This window comes from Cornus florida, unplaced genomic scaffold (genome assembly GCF_030987335.1).
Source record: "Cornus florida cultivar Cherokee Brave unplaced genomic scaffold, ASM3098733v1 CherokeeBrave_3.0.0_Hap2_Chr09, whole genome shotgun sequence".
Lineage (NCBI taxonomy): Eukaryota > Viridiplantae > Streptophyta > Magnoliopsida > Cornales > Cornaceae > Cornus > Cornus florida.
In genome coordinates this window covers 70316159-70340441 of record NW_026775579.1, presented here as the reverse complement: position 1 = coordinate 70340441, position 24283 = coordinate 70316159, and the positions used below count along the sequence as shown (strand labels likewise).

General features: G+C 36.1%; 1 pseudogene; it reads right to left on the bottom strand.

Annotated features, from left to right (window-relative positions):
- Positions 1–1892: 1892 nt before the first annotated feature.
- Positions 1893–24283, bottom strand: part of LOC132273338 (tryptophan aminotransferase-related protein 3-like) — a 34858-nt pseudogene continuing 12467 nt past the window's right edge.

The window sequence follows — 24283 nt, the reverse complement described above, 5'->3', positions numbered from 1 at the left end:
ATATCTCAATTTATTAATATCCACATGCCTTTATGGAAAGGTTTTGCTTTCTTCTGCACGTCACAACATTTTGCTAACTGAAACAACATACAAGTTTAGATAATTAGACATGAGATGAGACCTTGTAGCTACAATAAACCAGGTTAACAAACAACTTATTACATCAATTAAATCATAATTGTATGATCAACATATAATCAACATATGTTGATTATCATCATATTACATGATCTTCACACAATTTTAATATTGTCACCTTCCTGTCTATAACAAATATAATCAACACAATGTTGATTATATGATCTTCACATAATTTTAGTACCTCCTTCCTGCATTACTAGTTCTTTGATCCGCTGCAACAGTAAGCCGAAGTCATCTTGTCTCTTGATGAGGCTGAGGCGCACATACCGACTCTCAGCACCATATTGCTTACCATTGCGGCCAATTATACCGGCTGCTCTGAGGACTGAAGCACAATCTTCATCCTCTGGCCTCTCACATTTCAACCATGCATAAGCTGCAATGAGTATAAAGTTGTTAAAATCGAAATTTTGGCATATATATAAATAAATAAATAACTAGATAGAAAATATTCAACATTTTATGTTATTTTTATATATAAACTAAAATAATTTGATTCCAAATGAAAAAAGGAAATAACAACTCCAAATGTAAGTGAGATTACAAGTTACTTCCTCTCCTTCATTTTTGGATAGAGAATGAAAAGTAAGAGATTATAAAACTTCAATTTATGATTTTTTATTTTTTGAGTTTTAATATGTTACTGAAATTAATGTTACTTGATCATTCTAATACTAATTTAATTTTGAATTTTGTCACTGTGAAATCCAATGCCAATCCTCTGTTTTAGTCCTGTCTGCCTTTCACCATAAACTATAAAGTTGTTCAAATTGGAAGTTTGGCATATAAAAGACTAGCTTGCTTATTATATATAGCATGGTTCTTTCAAGTAGTAAGTATTCAATTTCTCTAACACACACACACATATATATACACACACACACATACATATATCAACTAAATCTTATTTGGTTTCAAAAGAAAGAAAGAACCAGAAGAGAAAAAGGAATGCAAATTTCAAAGCCACCCCAACTCCAAATGGTAGCAAGATTACAAATTCATTCCTTTGTTCTCTTGACTACAAAAATGAATTGACTTGCTACACCCACGGATTCGTAACGAATTCAAAAAAATTAAATTCGTAACTCACGAATTGAGCGATTAAAAATCATCCGATTCAATCCGTGAAATATATATGTATATATATATATTCAAAGAATATATTAGTTAATTTATTTAGTTAATGATAATTTAATAAACTCTCAAGATGTATTAGTTAATAATTATTTAAATATATGAATTAATATTAATAAATTAAAATTTTATTTATTGAGTTATGGTTAAAAGATAAATAAATAATAAATAATATTAATAATAATGGATAATTTAGATAAAACTCAATCTGCGGATCCTATCCGATCCGATTCGCGGGATAACGAATTAGTAACGGATTAAGATTCGTCTAATCCGTTAGGAGCTAATCGAATTAAGATTGATACCTAATTTGATTCGATCTGTGACCACCCCTAATATCTCAATTTATTAACATCCACATGCCTTTATGGCAAGGTTTTGCTTTCTTTTGCACATGTCACAACACAACAATTTGCCAACTGAAACAATATACAAGTGTAGATAATTAGACACGAGATGAGACCTTGTAGCTACAATAAACCAGGTTAACAGACAACTTATTACGTCAATTAAATCATAATTGTATGATCAACATATAATCAACATATGTTGATTATCATCATATTACATGATCTTCACATAATTTTAATGTTGTCACCTTCCTGTATATGACTAATATAATCAACACAATGTTGATTATATGATCTTCACATAATTTTAGTACCCCCTTCCTGCATTACTAGTTCTTTGATCCGCTGCAACAGCAAGTCGAAGTCATCTTGTCTCTTGATGAGGCTGAGGCGCACATACCGACTCTCAGCACCATATTGCTTACCATTGCGGCCAATTATACCGGCTGCTCGGAGGACTGAAGCACAATCTTCATCCTCTGGCCTCTCACATTTCAACCATGCATAAGCTGCAATGAGTATAAAGTTGTTAAAATCGAAATTTTGGCATATATATAACTATATATATATATAGATAGATAGAAAATATTCAACATTTTATCTTATGTTTATATATAAACTAAAATAATTTGATTCCAAATGAAAAAAAGGAAATAGTAACTCCAAATGTAAGTGAGATTACAAGTTACTTCCTCTCCATTTTTGGATAGATAATGAAAAGTAAGAGATTATAAAACTTCAATTTATGATTTATTTTTTTATTTTTTTATTTTGAGTTTTAATATGTTACTGGAATTGAATGTTACTTGGATCATTCTAATACTAATTTCATTTTGAATTTGTCACTATGAAACCCAATGCCAATCCTCTGTTTAGTCCTGTCTGCCTTTCACTATAAAGTTGTTCAAATTGGAAGTTTGGCATATAAAAGACTAGCTTGCTTATAAATAGCATGCTTCTTTCAAGTAGTAAGTATTCAATTTCTCATATATATATATATATATATATATATATATATATATATATACATGTATCGACTGAATCTTATTTGGTTGCAAAAGAAAGAAAGAACCAGAAAAGAAAAAGGAATGCAAATTTCACAGCCATCCCAAATCCAAATAGTAGCAAAGATAACAAATTCATTCCTTTATTCTCTTGACCACGAAACTGAAGAGTTACTGTAATACTCCTAATTTTTAAAAGATAGTCTCGGTATTTTAATTATTGTTTTCTTGTATTTTGTGTGCCTATTTGTTTATTTGATTAAGTGTTTAATTGTTTTACTTTTTTGAATTGAGTTAATTGTGATTTAATTGTTTAATTGTGGAAGTTAAATTGCATTAATTGTTTCTTGTGTTCTTTAATTGAATTGTTTTGTTTTATTTAAAATGTCTTTGGTATTTTCTTTAATTGGATTAAGTTATTTATTATTAATTTTAATGTAACTAAGTTAATTGAGTTTTAGGTTAGGTTAATAAATTATTTAGGAGTTCTGTTAGAAGTCCAGTAGGTGGAAGCAGACAAGGGTTATAATGTGGGTTTTATCCTATGGGCCAATTAGGGTTTAACTTGGATTAGGATTTCTGTCTTGGATTACTATTAGAATTAGGTTATATTTGTGCCTATATATACACGGTTATAGTTTGTAGGAAGGGTTGGAAAAACCCTATTCACGTATTAAAGCTACAGAGAGATACAGAGTGAGGTTTTGAGAGAACAGAGCACGTTTGGTGAGGGATTCGACTGAGGCTTCAAGGTCGGACCGAGGAGGAGGGAAGAGCACAAGTAAGAGGAGGCTATACAGTAGCTCAGTGTTGCCGGAACAGTGGACACGACGCAGAGATTTCATAACTGAAATCACAGGCAAGTTCTTTTCTTTCTCCTTCCCGTTGGCCTGTGTTCTGTGCACCTAGATAGTCTCTAGGGTTTAATTAATCATTAACTGAGTGTTACATGTATATTAGATGCTATATTGATGATCTGTATGTGTTGAAATCTGTTCAATTATAGTTCGTGCATGTCTGATTTCAGTTATGTTTTTAAAGCATGATTAGTCTGTAGAACTTATAGTCTCTGTATTTGATTTCAACTACTGTAAACACGCCATGGGGATTATACTGGACACAGTTAGGACTCTTAGGAACAGTTTAAAACCAAATAAACAGGTTGGGAGCGACCGGAGACGATGCAGAAGGTCGCAGAAGTTGCAGAGGTTGAAGACGGCTTTCAGAGAAGGTGAGAGCCGGTTCCATAGAAGTGGGAGCCGGCTCCCACACATGTAGAGCCGGCTCCAAGGTCCTTGGAGCTGGCTCCAGGCTTAATAGAGCCTACTCCCAAAGTCATGGAGCAGGCTCTCTCTCAAATTTGATTTCTGATGGTTTTTTTGACGCACTGTTTTGAACTGCGCGAGGCTTAAACTGTTCTGATGGTTTTGGGACTTCACAGAGGACTTAAGAAGATAGTTTTAGGTATCATTAAGACCTTAAATTGATTAAAATTCAGTTCTAAGTACATGGGACAAACAGTATCTGATTTGTGTAATTGTGTTAAATTGTTACCAGAAGAAAGGGATTAATTGCTTAAACTAAATTTTAGCAATTTAATGGGAAACAAAATGATTATAAAACTTGTTCTAAATGCATTATAGGGTCAGTGATGTATTGAATTTGATCTATGCATGCTTTGGAGGCTAATTGTTGAAATATTAAATCTTTTTCTGCAATTACATGGATTAGTGTTTGGATTTAAATTACTAAAATATTATGTATCTTTTTGCAATTAGTTGGATAATGGTTTGGACTGTAAGTTGTTAAAATTTTATTTAATTGTTGTAATTTACATGGATATGGAGGTTTGTATGCACCGGTATGAGACGGTGGCATACTAGGGACGATTTAGCTTCAAAACGGTAAGACCTAACCTATCGGATTAACGGAATGGATTGTAAACTATTGAATCCTAAATTGTGTTTAAGTCAGATCAACTGACTAAGTTGAGTGACTTCCTGGATTTGTTGATTGTAGTTAAGTCATATTAGCTGAATAAGTTGAGTGACTATCTGGACTGCGTTTTGTATGTCTTTTTAATGAAAAATTGAATGACATACTGTGGATTTGGACGGACTTTAGATATATGGTTATGGTACCTCAAGATGAGCTTGAGTCTCAGGCTCATTGGTTAGGGTGCGTATATTGTAATACCCCCTAATTTTAAAAGGACAGTCCTGGAATTTAATTTAATTTAATTATTTATGTGCGTTTTTAATAAATTAGTTGTTTAATTGCTTGTATTACTGGACTTAATTGATTATGTGGTTGTTTGTCTTTTTATTTGAATTACTTGTTGATTTATTTTATTTAATTGTGTTTTTATTTTCTTTAATTAAATTAATTGTTTTAATTTGCTTAATGGTGTAATTGTATTATTTATTTTGTTTATATGCATTATTTGGTTAAATTAGTTTTATTAATGGTTTTAACTGTATAAAGAATTATTAGGTTTTTATGTTTTAACACGTTGTGGGATTTAGCCGACTTATAGTTGGTTTAGGTTTTGGTTTTGGTTTTCAAGTAAAGCCTATAAATACGTTATTATACGTCTGTATAAGGGTTACAAACAAACCTTATTCACGTATTGAGGCAGAGAGAAACAGAGAGTAAATTAGAGAGAAACAGAGAGTGAACCTTGAGAGATTTACAGAGAGGTTCAAGGAGAAAGGAACATGTTTGCTTCTGGGTTGAACCAAGAGCACCGGAGGGGTGGAATGGCAGTCTAGGACGTTGACGGAAAACTCAGAGACGGTGGTTTAGAGTTTCAAAATTTGAAACTAAAGGCAAGTCTCTGTTCTACTCTTTCCCTTAAATCTGTGTTCTGTGCATGCATAGCTAGACTCCAGGGGTTTAATGAATGCTAAAATTGAGTAATTATGCATGCTTAGTTAGACTAAAATAGAGGGTGTGTGATTTTGTTTTCATATTCCTGTTTTAAAGTGATTCTGGAAATTCTTGATGCACAATTGATGTTTAAGTTTAATTTTTGCATGTTAAAACATCTAAAATAGTTTAGTATGGACGTATAGGACTTAGGTTGAGGCTTAGAGGCCTTAACTATGGAGTTTTAGGGTTTACAAAGGCTGAACAGACGAAGAAGACGACTTCAGCACCAACTCAGCCGACTAAGTTGGGAACTCAGCCGACTAAGTTGACAACTCAGCCGACTAAGTTGGCAACTCAGCCTGCTCAGTTGGACCGCGACCTGGATTTTGGTTTTAATTGCCCAGAATTATTTCTAAACATATTTTAATTAATCTAAATGGGTTTAATGGACTTAGGAAGATCCCAGAATGCATCTTATATCTATATATGCTAAGAAGGTGGTTGGTTTGGAAATTAAATAACTTATATGTTGTTTAGATCGGATGGAAGGGTAAATTTAATTGCTCTGACAATTAAAATTTATGTTTAAACGGATTAAACAATGTTTATGAAACGTTATATTTGTTTATCTGAGATGTATGTTAGTGACTTGGAGGGTAAGTTAGCTGCATGCTATTTAAACCGTGGTATTGCTTAAATAAATGCAATAGTTATCTGTATGATGTGTATCATATTATCTGTGGATTAAATTGATGTATTATTTTTATATTGCATCATTTATTGGACTGGATGGTTTAATTTTATATCGTAATATTTCTGGTTTAATTGATGTGTTATTATTTTGTTGCATCATTTGTTGGACTGGATGGATTAATGCACCGGACGGTGGCATTCTAGGGACGGATTAACCAAAGAAGTTAAATCCTACCAAATCTGGATTGAGGTATGGATTAACCATAAAGGTTAAATCCATCTCCTACTTGTGTCATGTCAATAAAATAATTGAATGACCTACTTTGGTTTCTGGATTGATTGTTATACATATATCAGACCATTATACTAGATGGATGATATTTTGTATTAGGAGTATACGGACTTTATATATTTATGATATGGTGCCATGGTATGAGTTTGAGTCTTAGAACCATGGTTAGGGTGCGTATATCGCCTAGGATGGATAACTGGACATAGGTGTTGTTCCCTGGTAGGTCTAGGTACTCATGCCCACCTTTGGGTGCGTTTTCGCATGTTGCCTTCTATTCAGGTTGAGACAGACCTATTGGACTAGCGAGTATCCTATAGTGTGTAATATATACTTATATAGACTGCTCTAAATATTATTGAGCTATCTAGGATGTATCTGCGTATCGGATTTCTGTATGGATTGTAGTAGGATATGACTTACATGTGGGCCTGACCCACTCTCTTATTTTTCAGGTGTTCGTCAGTTCCAGGGTTAGAACTTGGACGTGCAGAGCAGATATAGACACTCATTCCTCCGATTACGTAGGATTGTTTTCTAGGTTTAGTTTTAAATTTTACTTCAATAGTTTTAGTTTTAGTTTGGGATTTTAATAAGGAGTCCACTGGATGGATTCCCGAGTTGTTTGGATTGGAGGTTCTGGAAAGTTTGGTTTTAATGATTAACGATTGAGGATTTTATTATTTAGTATTCGTTCAGCGTTATTATTTATTTCTTCTTAATTCATTTTATAATCTGTGTTCGTTTTAAATATTAATTGTTTGATATTCCCTCGGGTTTGGGCCTGGGCCTGATCAACCCGTGTCTAGGATCCGAGGGGTATCACAGTTGGTATCAGAGTACTCCAGGTTCAAGTGTCTCTAGGATGTTTCGTATTAAGACTTCCGCGTAGCATTTTCTCTTGATTAGAGTTTAAGTTTAGGATTCGTTGTATTCCTTTACGGTTCGCTTAAAATGTACTGATGTCAAGTTTATTCTGTAATTTCAGAATGTTTGGTATTAGGAAAAGGATGTGGTCCGCGATGAAAGCAAAGAAGGACCCAAGGAAGAAGAAAGTTACTCCGACGATTCCCCTGCGAAGGCCGATCAGGAAGGCTGAATTGGAGACCAAGGAATTGGTTCCAATAGGTGTTGCTTCGGAGTACAAGTCAAGGAAAATTTTTGGTGTGCGAGATTGGCTACCATACTATGGACTTAACACAACTTCGGTGGTGCTCGAAGCTGAGCCAGGCGGAAAGGAAGACCCCGAAGAAGATTAGGATGGAGGAGATCCCGGAGCATCCAAGATGGAGGGCACCGGAGGTCAAGGATGACTGCTCTTTTAAGAGTACTTGTAATTACTAATAGTAAAGGAGGTATTAGTAAAAGGGTAGTATGGACTTAATCCCGTACACTAGGATTATGTTAAAATATATATATATATATATATATATATATATATTTTCGTTTGACAGTTTATGATTTGGAAAAGTTCTTAATAAAGTGAACTAGCGGTTTTGGCTGTCTTTATTATGTTTTGTGAAAGCATTTTTGTGATATATAAACATATGGTTTTATTAGACTATATTGGGATGTGCATATTGCGATAATTGATATATATCACAGTGAAGTGATTGGTTTTGGACAGGCAAACAAATATTTGCTTGTGGTATATTGCATTGAGATAGGACGATTACCAAGGAGTTTATAAACGAACTTGTATAAGTCGATATGGTAGGTTTGGTTTAGAAGGAGGAATTCCCAGAATAGAACGATAATCTAAGAATGGGAAGATTATGGAGCATTTTTGTTTTACCTTATGGGTTTTGCTCTACGGAGTATTTAAAAACATAGGATTTTTATGGATTGGTTGGTGACAGACATATGCAATAGACCTCATGGTATTTCTACACCGTTAGGCAATACAGCCATTCTTCATGAGAGTGATGGGCCTGTGACACTAGATATTAGTAGACTCAGATTTCTAGCCAATCTTTTGGTCCTGGACATGCACACTTATGATGTGATACTTGGGATGGATTGGTTATCACATTATCATACCCAAGTTGATTGTTATAATAGGTTAGTTGTATTCACCATACCTGGTCAAGACATGTACGTCGTCGATATGCCACGTTCTAGCGGGGTCACTAGCACATATTTGTTTCATATGGAGGAAGAAACAAAGGAGGGGACTATTGTATCATTGGATAACATACCAATAGTACAGGATTTCCCGAATGTATTTCACGAGATTTCAGGGTTGCCACCTAGTTGAGAGATTGACTTAGCTCCAGGCACTATGCCTATTGCTAGGGCACCATATAGGATGGTACCGGTGGAGATGCGAGAATTGAGGGATCAGATTCAGCAGTTACTCAGTCAGGGTTTTATTCGCAAGAGTACTTCACCCTGGGGAGCACTGGTTTTATTTGTGAAGAAGAAGGATGGTACACTTCGGCTGTGTATAGATTACAGGGAGTTGAACAAGGTTACTACCCAGGATTGATGATCTTTTTTATCAGCTGAAGGGAGCTACGTACTTTTCTAAGATTGATCTGCGGTCTGGATATCATCAACTTCGGGTTAGGGAGCAGGATTTTCCGAGGACAGCGTTTCTCACTAGATATAGATCTTATGAGTTTCGTGTGATGCTGTTTGGGTTGACTAATGCACCAGCGGTCTTCATGGATTTGATGAATAGGGTCTTTAGGGCTTACTTGGATCAATTTGTCATTGTCTTTATAAATGACATTTTGATTTACTCGAGGTCAGAGGACGATCATGCTAGACATCTTCGGATAGTCTTGCAGACGCTTCGTGAGCACCAATTGTATGCTAAGTTCGAGAAATGTGAATTTTGGCAGCAGGAGGTGAAATTTCTGGGTCACGTGGTGTTAGAAAGGAAAATAGCGGTGGATTCGGCCAAGGTTTCAGCGGTGGTTGAGTGGGGACAGCCTACTTCACCTTCTGAGATTCGGAGTTTCCTCGGTTTGGCAGGGTATTACAGGAGGTTTATCCAGGGGTTTTCCAAGATAGTGGGGCCACTCATTCATTTGACTAAGAAGGGTGTACGTTTCGTGTGGGTTAAACACTGTCAAAAAGCTTTTGATGAACTGAAGACTAAGTTGACTTCTGCACCAGTTTTGTCTACCCCACAGAGCAGGATCGAGTATCTTATTTACACAGATGCTTCTTTGTAGGGTCTTGGATGTGTTTTGATGCAGGAGGAGTGACTGATTTCATATGGATCTCGGAAGCTCAAGCCGCATGAGCTTAATTATCCAACACATGATTTGGAGTTGGCAGCTATGGTTTTTGCCTTGCGTATTTGGAGGCATAATCTGTTGGGTGAGTCCTTCAGAGTATTCAGCGACACAAGAGTCTGCAGTATTTGTTCACTCAGTGGGAGCTGAATATGAGACAGCGTAGGTGGTTGGAGTTTGTAAAAGACTATCACTTTTCTATACAGTATCATCCAGGGAAAGCGAATGTGGTGGCAGATGCACTCAGTCGCCGACCTATTAGTAGTTTTTCTACTGTCTTCACTACTGAGTGGAATGCTTTGAGAACAGTGGATGAATTATCGGATGCTTTCATGGCTTGCATGGTAGTTACACCTTCTATCATTTACAAGGTTTTGCAGGCACAACTCACGGATCAGAAGAGAAGAAGCTCAACAGTTTTGTTAAGGGACTAATGTGGTCTATTAAGAGAGATATTATAGGCAGTCCAACTTATACTACATATGCTCAGGTGGTAGACACCGTTCTACAACAGTATCAGTTGACCGTGGACTTTAGACATGCCAAGGGTGAGAAGTAGGGTGACAGAGACTCTGCTAATCAGTCAGCTGAGAAAGGGAATGGGAACGGACACCGACAGAATGACAAGGGCAAGTTCCAGGGATAGCAACCTTGGAAGAAGCACAAGGGTGGTTCAGATACTCCCAGGGATGTGACACCTGTTCAGCAACAGCAGAATGGGGGACCACAGGCAGGACAGGGTCAGCCACAGGCTAACCGACAGAGGAGGCCATTTGGTACTTTCCAGGGTAGTTGCTACACTTGTGGAGATTATGGTCATACTTTCAGGTAGTGTCCTAAAGCAAGACAGGGACAGGGACAGCATGTGCAGTGGGGCAGAGGGCGCTAGTGCCTTTACCAGCTCCACAGGTTCTACGGATTCAGGGACAGGCGTATCCAGCTTTACAGGCACCGCCGCAGCCTCAGGGATAGGCACCGCAGTAGTTACATTATGGCAGGGTGTATAACCCCATGCCATATGATATGCAGGCACCTCAGGCTGTTGAGGGTAAGTTTCTTATTCATGGTTTACATGGACGTGTTTTATTTGATACGGGTACTACACACTCATTTATAGCTAAATCTTTTGTTGCTTTGTCTGGGATGACGACTCGGGTATGCAGTAAACCACAGGGTATTTCTACACCGTTAGACAATAAAGCTATTCTTCATGTGAGTGATGGGCCTATGACACTAGATATTGGTAGACTCAGATTTCTAGCCAATCTTTTGGTCCTGGACATGTACACTTATGATGTGATACTTGGGATGGATTGGTTATCGCATTACCATGCCCAAGTTGATTGTTATGATAGGTCTGTTGTTTTCACCATACCTGGTCAGGATATGTACGTCGTCGCTATGCCGTGTTCTAGCCGGGTCACTAACACCTATTTGTTCCATATGGAGGAGGAGACTACTGTACCATTAGATAACATACCAATTGTACAGGATTTCCCGGATGTATTTCAGGAGATTTCAGAGTTGCCACCTAGTCGCGAGATCGACTTTATGATAGACTTAGCTCCAGGCACTACGCCTATTGCTAGGGCACCATATAGGATGGCACAAGTGGAGATGCGAGAGCTGAGGGATCAGATTCAGCAGCTACTGAGCTAGGGTTTTATACGCAGGAGTACTTCACCCTGGGGAGCACCGGTTTTGTTTGTAAAGAAGAAAGACGGTTCACTTCTGCTGTGTATAGATTACAGGGAGTTGAACAAGATTACTATTCGTAACAAGTATCCGTTACCCAGGGTTGATGATCTTTTTGATCAGTTGAAGGGAGTTACCTATTTCTCTAAGATTGATCTGCTGTCTGTATATCATTAACTTCGGGTTCGGGAGCAGGATGTTTCGAGGACGGCATTTCTCACAAGATACAGATCTTATGAGTTTTGAGTGATGCCGTTTGGGTTGACTAATGCACCAGCGGTCTTCATGGATTTAATGAACAGGGTCTTCAGGGCCTATTTGGATCAGTTTGTCATTATTTTCATTGATGATATCCTAATCTATTCTAGGTCAGAGGATGATCATGCTAGACATCTACGGATTGTGTTACAGATGTAGCGTGAACACCAGTTATATGCCAAGTTTGAGAAATGTGAATTTTGGAAGCGGGAGGTGAAGTTTCTGGGTCACGTGGTGTCAGAAAGAGGAATAGCGGTGGATCCAGCCAAAGTGTCAGCAGTGGTAGAGTAGGGATAGCCTACTTCACCTACCGAGATTCAGAGTTTTCTCGGATTAGCAGGATGTTACAGGAGGTTTATCCAGGGGTTCTCAAAGATAGCCGAACCACTCACTCATCTGACTAAAAAGGGTGTACAGTTCGTGTGAGATGAACATTGTCAAAAAGCTTTTGATGAGCTGAAGACTAAGTTGACTTCTGCACCAATTTTGTCTACCCTACAGAGCGGGATAGAGTATCTTGTCTACACGGATGCTTCTTTGCAGGGTCTTGGATGTGTTTTGATGCAGGAGGAGTGACCGATTTCGTATAGATCTCGGAAGCTTAAGCCTCATGAGCTTAATTACCCAACACATGATTTGGAGTTGGCAGTTATGGTCTTTGCTTTACGTATCTGGAGGCATTATCTGTTGGGTGAGTCCTTTAGGTTATTTAGTGATCACAAGAGCCTATAATATTTGTTCACTCAGCGGGAGCTGAACATGAGACAACGCAGATGGTTAAAGTTTATGAAAGACTATCACTTTTCTATACAGTACCATCCAGGGAAAGCGAATGTGGTGGCGGATGCACTAAGTCGCCGACCTGTTGGTAGTCTTTCCACTCTATTCACTACTGAGTGGAATGCATTGAAGAAGGTGGATGAATTGTCGAATGCTTTTTTGGCTTGCATGATGGTTACACCTTCTATCATTCACAAGGTTTTGAAGGCACAACTCATAGATCAGCAGTGCATTGACAAAGTTGCAGAGATAGCTTCCGGGGAGGTTCCATTCTACTGTGTTGGGGCTGATTAAGGTTTGCGATACAAGGGACGGTTAGTGGTACCTTCTGCTGATGAGTTGAAGAAGGATGTGATGACTGAGACTTACCACTCTGAGTTTTCTGTTCATCCAGGAGGAGACAAGATATATCAGTATATGAAGCGGCAGTTTTGGTGGACAGGTATGAAGAAAGACATTGCTATTTTTGTCTCTTGGTATAGTACTTGTCAGATGGTCCAGATTGATTATCAGAGGCCGCCAGGAGCTCTACAGCCACTGCCGATATCGGAGTGGAAATGGGAGAGCATTTCTATGGATTTTGTGGAAGGGTTGCCAAATTCCTTCAAGGATCACAATTCCATTTGGGTCATCGTGGATAGATTGACGAAATCAGCTCATTTCTTGCTTATTCGCATTGACTTCACTTCGGAGCAGATGGCGATACTTTATATTTCCGAGATTGTAAAGCTGTATAGAATTCCATTGTCTACTCTATCGGACAGGGATTCGAGTTTTGTGTCCGGATTTTGGAAGAGTTTTCAGCAGGCTTTGGGTACTGAATTACACCTTAGTACTGCTTATCATCTTCAGATTGATGGACAGACTGAGAGGTTAATCAGATTATGGAGGATATGTTTCGGTCGTGTGTTCTTGATTTCAAGGGCCATTGGGTGGATTACTTACCGATTGTGGAGTTTGCTTATAATAATAGTTTCCAGAAGACTATTGGGATGGCACCATTTGAGGCGTTATACGGTCGACCGTGTCGATCGCCTGTTTGTTGGATGGAGGTTGGTGAGAGCAGATTCTTGGGTCTTGAGTTCATCAAGGATATTTCTGAGAAGATAACTGTTATTAGGGATCACATGCGCACTGTCCAGAGTAGGAAGAAGAGTTATGCAGATCGTCGCATACGTGTTTTGGAGTTTCAGGTTGGGGATCAGGTTCTACTCAAAGTGTTGCCTATGAAGGGAGTAATGCGCTTTAGAAAGAAAGGGAAGTTGTCACCGCGGTTTGTCGGTTCGTTCATGATTACAGATCGAGTTGGAGCTGTCGCTTATCGGTTGGCACTTCCGGATAATTTGGATCGCGTCCACAACGTGTTCCATGTTTCCATGTTGCGAAAATTTCTGCGAGATGAGGATCAGTATCAGCATATCGATGTTAGGGAGATTGACTTTGACTAGTTCATAAATTTATACGAGCCTACACAAGCTTATGTTTATGGATGTGTTTCTGAGCTTATGCTCATGAACGCAGACATGAGCTTATACAAGTCAAGCCTAACATTGGAATTGGCTTGTTTACCAAAGGAGGTTAAAAAATGAGCTTAAATTTGGTTCGTTTACTTAATGAACGAGTCTGAATTGAAAATTAAAAACAAACATAAACAATTCGTTTCATTTGCAGCGTTAGAATTCGTGAAGAGGCTTCAATTATCAGAAGAAAATGTGCATCACATGTTGTCATACTCAGTTAAATGTTGACTCACAAATTCAAAATAAAAAAAAATAATAATAAAAAGTGGACAGATTTTTGCAGGAACTTGCAACATTATGCTTGTATAATAAATTTACAGGTGAGGATAATTAGATATGGTTCTTGAGAGTTCAATGTAACATGAACTCTTCTTATGATGTCGATAATCATTACACTGGCTAAAATATGACTACATAGTCATATATACTGGCCAATCTTAGTTATAATCAATGGATGATTGATTATAAGAACCTTCACAAAGTTTTAATTCTATCATCTTCTTCAGAGACTAATTTGTTTATCCAATGTAGCAGTAAGTCGAAGTCGTCGTTGCTCTTGTGGAGGCTGAGTCGTGCATACCGATTTTCTGCAGTAAACATGCTACCGTCTTTCATAGGCTGCAATGAAAATGAATAATGTTAGCATTGAAATGTTGGCCTATTAATAGTATCTTACTTTTTAATAGCTTCTTTGTCACTATAGTTAGAGGTGAATGAGCAATAAAATGAGAATCACCTGGAGAAGGTTTTCGGACTTTTTGGAAAAATTTGCAGTATTGAGGTTCAAAATCCTGGATGGAAAAATGTTTCGACAATGATAAGGTCTGGCTCATTCTTTCCCAACTGTCCCACATTGTTCTGTATGCAAAAGCAAATATTTCCCGTCCATCTCCTCCTAAAATTACTTTCAAAAGTTTCAAAGCTCTTAACTGAGTATCGCATGAGATGCCCAATTCCGACATCATTATATAAGTTACCATTCTTTGGTATACAGCCTCATCCTTTACCAATGCCCACCTGGAGAAGGAACAACAATGTGATTACTTGAAAAATATACTAGAATTATTATTATTATTATTATTGACGACGGCCGTTCCAATACGCCAAACTAAATGTAGTGAATGTGTGGTTCAAGAAAAGCCTTTTATGTCAAATTTAAATTTATAAAAACCACTACCAACACCACTACTAACGTAGCAAGAGTGAGTAGGGATCGTCCCAAGGGATTATACGTGTTGGAATTTCAACTTCGACTCTAGCGTACCAAATGATTGCAAAAGAGAGTTGGGTTGGTTGATTACTTCTAGAAAAGAATTAATTAAAATGCAATAAAAATAAAACTAAGTAGAGATAGGGATTTAAGAGATGAGAAGAGAGGACTTAGGGTGTTGGAATCACCACTAAGCTCATGTAATTAACCACTTGCTTTCCATTAATGGGGAATACATTGTTGTGAACAAAATTGGTTCAACTAGCAAAGGTGACTCAACAAGTGTATAATGTCTAAACAACATGTGAAAGGCTACAATATATCTATTGGAAGAGGAATATATTGTCTAAACAACATGTGAAGAGAACAAAATATCAAATCAAGTCATTAAACCTTTCATTAAGCTCATAGTCCAAATAATTCACAAGGATGACTTAGTTAAACATGTATTGTTTAAACATCATGTGAGAGGCCACAATATATCTATTGGGAGAGGAATATATTGTCTAAACACATGTGAAAGATACAATATATCATAACAAGTCATTAATCCTTCATTAAGCTCAAAATTCCATTACACCACAATATTAGAGCATATGCTTCTTGCATTCAAAAACTTGGAACATCAAAGAACAAGCATGAATTGTCTCCCCCATCTAACACTACACTACAACTACACTACTAGCATGAAAATAAACTAAGGGAGAGGTACAATCCATCAAGGAATAAGTATGAACCATCAAAAGACATAACAAGAGCATTCCATTAAGCACTAATGTCTAGCCATCACTAGATTCTCAATCAACCACACATAAACATGCAATTAATATAGAAAAACTAGTGTAGAGATCAATTCCCCAAATAATTACACATAAGACAACATGTAATTAAAATAGAGAATCAATGAAAGAATTAACCCATATGAATCATGTGAGACATAATTCCTAATTTAATCACACATAGACATGTAAATAAACTAGAGAATTAATAGGAAGAATTAGACCATGGAAATCATAGAAATATACCAAAATTCATGAAATTCACAAGGTTAGAACACTAATCACAACAATATATATATATAAATCCCCAAAAATATAAATACAAGGGTTTAGATTACACAAGACTTAGGGCTCATCCAAGCCCTAAGTGTAGATCTAGTCAATCATGTAGGAGGTGGATGTAGTCATGGAATCAAGCTCCAAACATGGCTCCATCTTCTTCTTCCTCTTCTTCTTCTTCTTCTTTGAAACTCTAGAGATGGAGAGATAGTGGATTTAGAGATGTGTTCTTGAGATGTGCCTCCACTTCTCTCTTTTCTTCTAACCCTAATCTCTAACTTTTCTAGAGAAATAAAAATTACAATGTAGAAAATAAAAATGATAAAAAGCCTAAAGAATCCTCTTTTTCAAATGGGTTACTTCCCTTTATATAGAAGGTCCTTTTATTAGTCACTAAGTCTAGAATATATGCCCAAAAATATCTAATCCCGTAACTTTTTGGTAGGTGAACTTTTGGGCGCGCACGGAAAAAGTGACAGCTTGCTGCCAGCATGTCCAGTTCGATCGATCCAACTTATTTTCGATCGATCCAACTTTTTCGATCGATCCAACTTATTTTTCGATCGATCCAACTTTTCTGATCGATCCAACTAAAAGTTCGATCGATCCAACTTTGTCTGCGATCCATCCAACTTTTCAGCTTTTCAGTATCAGCTTCTTTTTGCTCCAAATCAGCCTCTTTTTGCTCCGGATCATCACTAAGACTTAGTTTGACTCCAAAAAGGCCTTAAGAACTCATTTTTAGCCCATTTTAACATTATTGACCTGAAATAGACAAAAACACAAATAAGTACTAAAACGGGTAAATAATATAGATAAAGGTCCTAGAATACTCAAGCTTAAGGGGTTTAAATGTGTACTTTTCAGCTCTCATCACACCCCCAAACTTAAATATTGCTAGTCCCTAGCAATGAAATATAAAGTAAAGAAAAGAAATGAACATCTAAACAACTATGAACTAGAAAACAATAAAATGATAGCGCCACTTTCGTAGGGAACACGATTGCATTTAGCATATGCAACAAGCCTTTTAAACCCCTAGGTTACCCCTAGTGGACGAGTGAAGTCTTGTGAGGGTTTCCAGAAATGGTACCCACAAACATTAAGCTCATTCTTTCAAAAGAGGCACCAATATTGCAAACAAGCATTGGGAGAAAACTACCTCAAGTATGCAATTTTTCAACCATTTCCAAGCAATCTCCCAAAATCTCAACATCAAACAAGCAAGTATGGTCCTCCACACATCAAGAAAATGATCATGAAAATCGAAACAAGTATAGAATCCATGTGAGAGGTCCGGCATCAAGTGTGTTGCTATCTTAGCCAACTAGAGAAGTAATCACATCCTTACCCTCAAACTAGCACACAAATCTAATCCCAATCATCAAGACAAAAAGTGGACCTTTTATTAAAGCTTTATTGTTCTTGGTGCGCTTATTCTTTTCACTCTATTTTTTTTTCTTTTTTCTTCTTCTTTTTTATTTTTTATTTTTTATTTTTTTTTTTATTTTTTATTGAGGATCAAAGATGGAAATATTGTGCAATGTGTTGATCTCTTAAGCTTTCTAGAAGATTCATGTAGCGAGCTTTAGGTCAATGACTCCCAAACCAGATGGCTTTAGGGCATTAGGTGTTAAGACACCCCTACGGACTTACAAACTCAAATCAACTAGGCTACAAATCAAGACAACAACCATCTAATCATTTCCTACTTCTCACCTTTTGGGAGAAGTCCTCACTTTTATTGCTTTTTGCAACTTTTTTTTTTTTTTTTTTTTCAATTATTAACCTAGAGTTTGGGCCCTCTACCTTTCGGCGCGAGAAGTTCACTGCTTAATGAGGCAAGAATCCCGGCTACTCAATGAAAAGGGATTGTTATCCACCTTTATTAAGAATGAAAGTTTTCAATGCACTACTAGCCCAATTGGGATATAATCAATTCAATAATCAACAAAGCATGTACCCCACAAATGAATGCTAGTGTGCACCGGTGCTAGTGTAGAATCCTAGAATGAATCTAAAAACAATCACAAATTCAAGATGATGTGGACCACAAATGCAAGCAAGATATCAATCTTTTGAAAAATTTACTCCTAAATGGCATCCTCAAGGCATACAAGGAGTATTTGACTCTCAAGTCAAGCAATTTTTAAATTTTAAGCAATATAGTCCTCAAAAGATCAAAATCATAGCTAACATCAATCTCAAATCTCAATCATGCATTTAAAGCTCAAATCTTAAGTAGAATGCAACAAGACACCTTACCCCCAAACTTAAACCGCACATGGTCCTCAATGTGCAATGAGAACAATGGAAAAAAAAAATGGAAAGAGTATACCGTGGTGGTGTAGACATGAAGCCCGGTCATGATCCAATTCGAAAGACGTCTCCCCCAAACTTGGAATCAACAACCTACTTGAATAACCACGCTAGCAAACTCACATCAAATATCAAATGGGATAAGAATAATCAAATCAAGCATTCTAAGGCAATGTAACACATGATGCAAGAGAGATATAAGATCAAGCCCTAACTAAAGCATAAAGTATGCATGACTACACATAAGGGCACAATGATGAATCTTTTTATATTTTTCATTTAATGAAAGCAAGTATATACAAAATGTAAGAAAAACAAAGAATAAAATACATGAACAAAATACAAAAAGAAAAATAAATAAGGCAAAATGCAATGAAAGAATATGTACAATGTAAGAAATGAAAAATGAATATGTACAATGTAAAACAAATGGAAAGAATATGTACAATGCAAGTATATACAAAATTTTCTTACTTTTTGTTTTTCATATATATATATATATTTTTTAATATATATGTGAAAACATGCAAAGAAAAATGAAAAATGTAAAAAATATGCAAAATGGGTGCTAAGTTTAACGTCTCTAGCAAGAAGGAATGCTTCTTTGAAAAATCGTCTCATTTTTTTATTTTTTTATTTTTTTTAGACAAAACAAATATGTATACAAACAAAAATAAAATGACAAGTGAATAAAAATAAAAATAAAAATGCAAGAAGTAAAAATGTAAGGAAATAAAGAATGCAATTTTTTTTTTTTGATAAGTTAGAAGAATTAAAAATTAAAGTTAAACAAAATATTTTTGGATTTTTGGAAATAAGATAAAAGGAAATAAAATAAAAGAAAAGAAAAATGTTTTTGGTATTTGATTTTTTTTTTTTAATTTTAAATATTTGAAATAAAAATAAAAATAAAGCTTGGAAATAAAAGTAAAAATGAAAATAAAATAAAAATCTTTTTGGATTTTTTGAAAATAAAATAAAATTAACAAAAATATTTTTGTGTTTTTAACAAATTTCCAAAAACTTCTTTTTTTTTTTTTTTTTTAGTCAAGAGAGAGAGGTAACTAAATGAAATAAAATAAAATAAAATAAATAAAAATAGAAATAGAAATAGGAAAAAGTCAAAAAGTGAAAGGGTCAAAGGGGCAAAGTTGTGATCGATCGAAGTTCGATCGATCGAACATAGCTGTGATCGATCCGAGATGAAATTCGATCGACCGAACATGTAAAATTTTGGAGATCCCGAGAGCATGCATTTTTGAAAAATTGATGAGACCTGAAAATTTTTCTAAGTGTTGGGACTCATGATCGATCGAACCACATGTTGGATCGATCGAAAGGTAGTTCGATCGATCGAAATAGTTTACGATCAATCGAACTTTTGAAAATTTGGAGATCCCGAGAGCATGCATTTTGGAATTTGGATGCAGGTCCAAAATTTTTCTAAGTGTTGGGTGCAAAATGAGAGCTGGATCGATCGAGTCCATAGTTGGATCGATCGAACCAATGTTCGATCGATCGAAGGTGCTCTTGTGATCGATCGAACTGGCACCAAATGCCTAATTTTGAACTGAAAGTGCAGAAAATCCTATGCTAAGCCCCAACGATGGTAACAAGAATGAAAATTTGAAAAATAGATGGAAGAATGTACACAAGAATGAAAATAAAAAGAAATGAGGGAGGAATAGAGTTGTGAAACTCTACGAATACTAGTGTTTAACGTCTCTAGCAAGACGTTAGGTCAACTCACTAATCAAATGAATCAAAAACTGGATATGAAACATCCTTATTGACCCTCTTTTCCCTTTTCTCATTTAATGTCCTACTTATGACAATGAAATCATCCTCCAAAAGAACGACTTGAAAAGAAATAAAAGAGATGATATTGTTCCTTTCATCCACGGTCTCGAAAACAAAATCAATCATGGTTAAGCTTGCGTCTTTATTGTGTTCTTGAAACACATTCAAATGATCATCCATATTGATAATTGGTGAGGCATTGTCTTTCAAAGACTCATTTGGATTAATAAGAAACACCCTCTCTTCATCCCTCTTCTCCTCCTCATAAATTACCATTTCCTCACCTTTTAAGTAAGCTAAGGAGTCCATTAGAGAGTTTATTTCATTTTTAGAGCTTTTAAAGTCAAAACCACAATTTTTATACATTTCCAAAAGACATTCCTCAAGAGGGTCATTAGAGATATTAGAAGGAAGACCCTCTTCAACAAGTTCCTCCTCCTTCTCTCCTACCTCAAGTGTGGTCAACATTTCCTCACTCTCTAGAGTGGCCATGTCCGAGATAAAATCATAATCAAAACAAGGAAAGTCCTCATTAATCATGTTATGTTCTATTGGATTAGCCACTAACTCACTTGCCACTTCCTCCTCTATACAAGATAGAGCGCTAGGCATTAGCTCACTTGTTTCATTCTCCTCACTCTCATCATCCTCATCTATATACATTGAAGTTCTTGCCATTTTTTCATTTGCCTCTTCCTCCTCCTCTTGATGAAAAAGAGTACTTGCAATTTGCTCAACTTGAGCTTCTAAGTTGGCTAAAGTTTGAGAATGAGAATTAATAAGTGAAGTGTGTGAAATATGCACATCAAGTAAAGCTAACACTTTTTCTTCAAATCTGGGTGAGTACTTAGAAGGTGGTGGAATTGATTCATCATAAAATGGTGGTGGAGGGCAATAGTCATAAGAAGGATTAAATGAGTGATCAAGTCCATAATAAGATGATGCATGAAATGAATTGGACTCAATCTCATAAGGATTAAAATGTGATGGAGGAGCATAAGGTGAAGGGATGTAATTCCCCCCCAAACTTGGATCAAACAATTCCTCCATTCACAATTAAAACCCAAATGCAAGAAAAAAATTGGCATCAACAAGGGCCTATGCTTGGACAAAAATTTAGCAATAAAATGAGCCTCAATAAGGGCTATCACAAGCATACAAAGAAGTGAAACAATTAAAATACAAGAGTGCCAAGAATTGCTCACAATGGTCCTCTAGCACTTCAACTCCAAATTTAGTTTTTAAGCTCCAATGATTGCTTTAAGTTCCAAAGTTTGCCTTCCTTGTAGTCAAGTACCTAATTGAACAAATAATAATGAGAATCAAGAGAAAAGAATATACAATGGAAAATAAAATAAAAATAGAAGCAATCTAATGAGCACTATTGTCTAGTTTAATTCCAACAAAACCGTTAATCCCCGGCAACGGCGCCAAAATCTGACGACGGCCGTTCCAATACGCCAAACTAAATATAATGAATGTGTGGTTCAAAAAAAGCCTTTTATGTCAAATTTAAATTTATAAAAACCACTACCAACACCACTACTAACGTAGTAAGAGTGAGTAGGGATCGTCCCAAGGGATTATACGTGTTGGAATTTCAACTTCGACTCTAGCGTACCAAATGATTGCAAAAGAGAGTTGGGTTGGTTGATTACTTCTAGAAAAGAATTAATTAAAATGCAATAAAAATAAAACTAAGTAGAGATAGGGATTTAAGAGATGAAAAGAGAGGACTTAGGGTGTTGGAATCACCACTAAGCTCATGTAATTAACCATTTGCTTTCCATTAATGGGGAATACATTGTTGTGAACAAAATTGGTTCGACTAGCAAAGGTGACTCAACAAGTGTATAATGTCTAAACAACATGTGAAAGGCTACAATATATCTATTGGAAGAGGAATATATTGTCTAGACAACATGTGAAGAGAACAAAATATCAAATCAAGTCATTAAACCTTTCATTAAGCTCATAGTCCAAATAATTCACAAGGATGACTTAGTTAAACATGTATTGTCTAAACATCATGTGAGAGGCCACAATATATCTATTGGGAGAGAAATATATTGTCTAAACACATGTGAAAGATACAATATATCATAACAAGTCATTAATCCTTCATTAAGTTCAAAATTCCATTACACCACAATATTAGAGCATATGCTTCTTGCATTCAAAAACATGGAACATCAAAGAACAAGCATGAATTGTCTCCCCCATCTAACACTACACTACAACTACACTACTAGCATGAAAATAAACTAAGGGAGAGGTACAATCCATCAAGGAATAAGTATGAACCATCAAAAGACATAACAAGAGCATTCCATTAAGCACTAATGTCTAGCCATCACTAGATTCTCAATCAACCACACATAGACATGCAATTAATATAGAAAAACTAGTGTAGAGATCAATTCCCCAAATAATCACACATAAGACAACATGTAATTAAAATAGAGAATCAATGAAAGAATTAACCCATATGAATCATGTGAGACATAATTCCTAATTTAATCACACATAGACATATAAATAAACTAGAGAATTAATAGGAAGAATTAGACCATGGAAATCATAGAAATATACCAAGATTCATTAAATTCACAAGGCTAGAACACTAATCACAACAATATATATATAAATCCCCAAAAATATAAATACAAGGGTTTAGATTACACAAGACTTAGGGCTCATCCAAGCCCTAAGTGTAGATCTAGTCAATCATGGAGGAGGTGGATGTAGTCATGGAATCAAGCTCCAAACATGGCTCCATCTTCTTCTTCCTCTTCTTCTTCTTTTTCTTTGAAACTCTAGAGATGGAGAGATAGTGGATTTAGAGATGTGTTCTTGAGATGTGCCTCCACTTCTCTCTTTTCTTCTAACCCTAATCTCTAACTTTTCTAGAGAAATAAAAATTAAATGTAGAAAATAAAAATGATAAAAAGCCTAAAGAATCCTCTTTTACAAATGGGTTGCTTCCCTTTATATAGAAGGTCCTTTTATTAGTCACTAAGTCTAGAATATATGCCCAAAAATATCTAATCCCGCAACTTTTTGGTAGGTGAACTTTTGGGCGCGCACGGAAAAAGTGACAGCTTGCTGCCAGCATGTCCAATTCGATCGATCCAACTTATTTTCGATCGATCCAACTTATTTTCGATCGATCCAACTTTTTCGATCGATCCAACTTATTTTCGATCGATCCAACTTTTTCAATCGATCCAACTTATTTTTCGATCGATCCAACTTTTCTGATCGATCCAACTAAAAGTTCGATCGATCCAACTTTTTCTGCGATCTATCCAACTTTTCAGCTTTTCAGTATCAGCTTCTTTTTGCTCCAAATCAGCCTCTTTTTGCTCCGGATCATCGCTAAGACTTAGTTTGACTCCAAAAAGGCCTGAAGAACTCATTTTTAGCCCATTTTAACATTATTGACCTGAAATAGACAAAAACACAAATAAGTACTAAAACGGGTAAATAAGATAGATAAAGGTCCTAGAATACTCAAGCTTAAGGGGTTTAAATGTGTACTTTTCAGTTCCCATCAATTATTATTATTATTTTAAATTTAAACACATTGAAGAATGATGAGAGCTGAAAAGTACACATTTAAACCCCTTAAGCTTGAGTATTCTAGGACCTTTATCTATCTTATTTACCCGTTTTAGTACTTATTTGTGTTTTTGTCTATTTCAGGTCAATAATGTTAAAATGGGATAAAAATGAGTTCTTAAGGCCTTTTTGGAGTCAAACTAAGTCTTAGCGATGATCCGGAGCAAAAAGAGGCTGATTTGGAGCAAAAAGAAGCTGATACTGAAAAGGTGAAAAGTTGGATGGATCGCAGAAAAAGTTGGATCGATCGAAAATAAGTTGGATCGATCGAACTGGACATGCTGGCAGCAAGCTA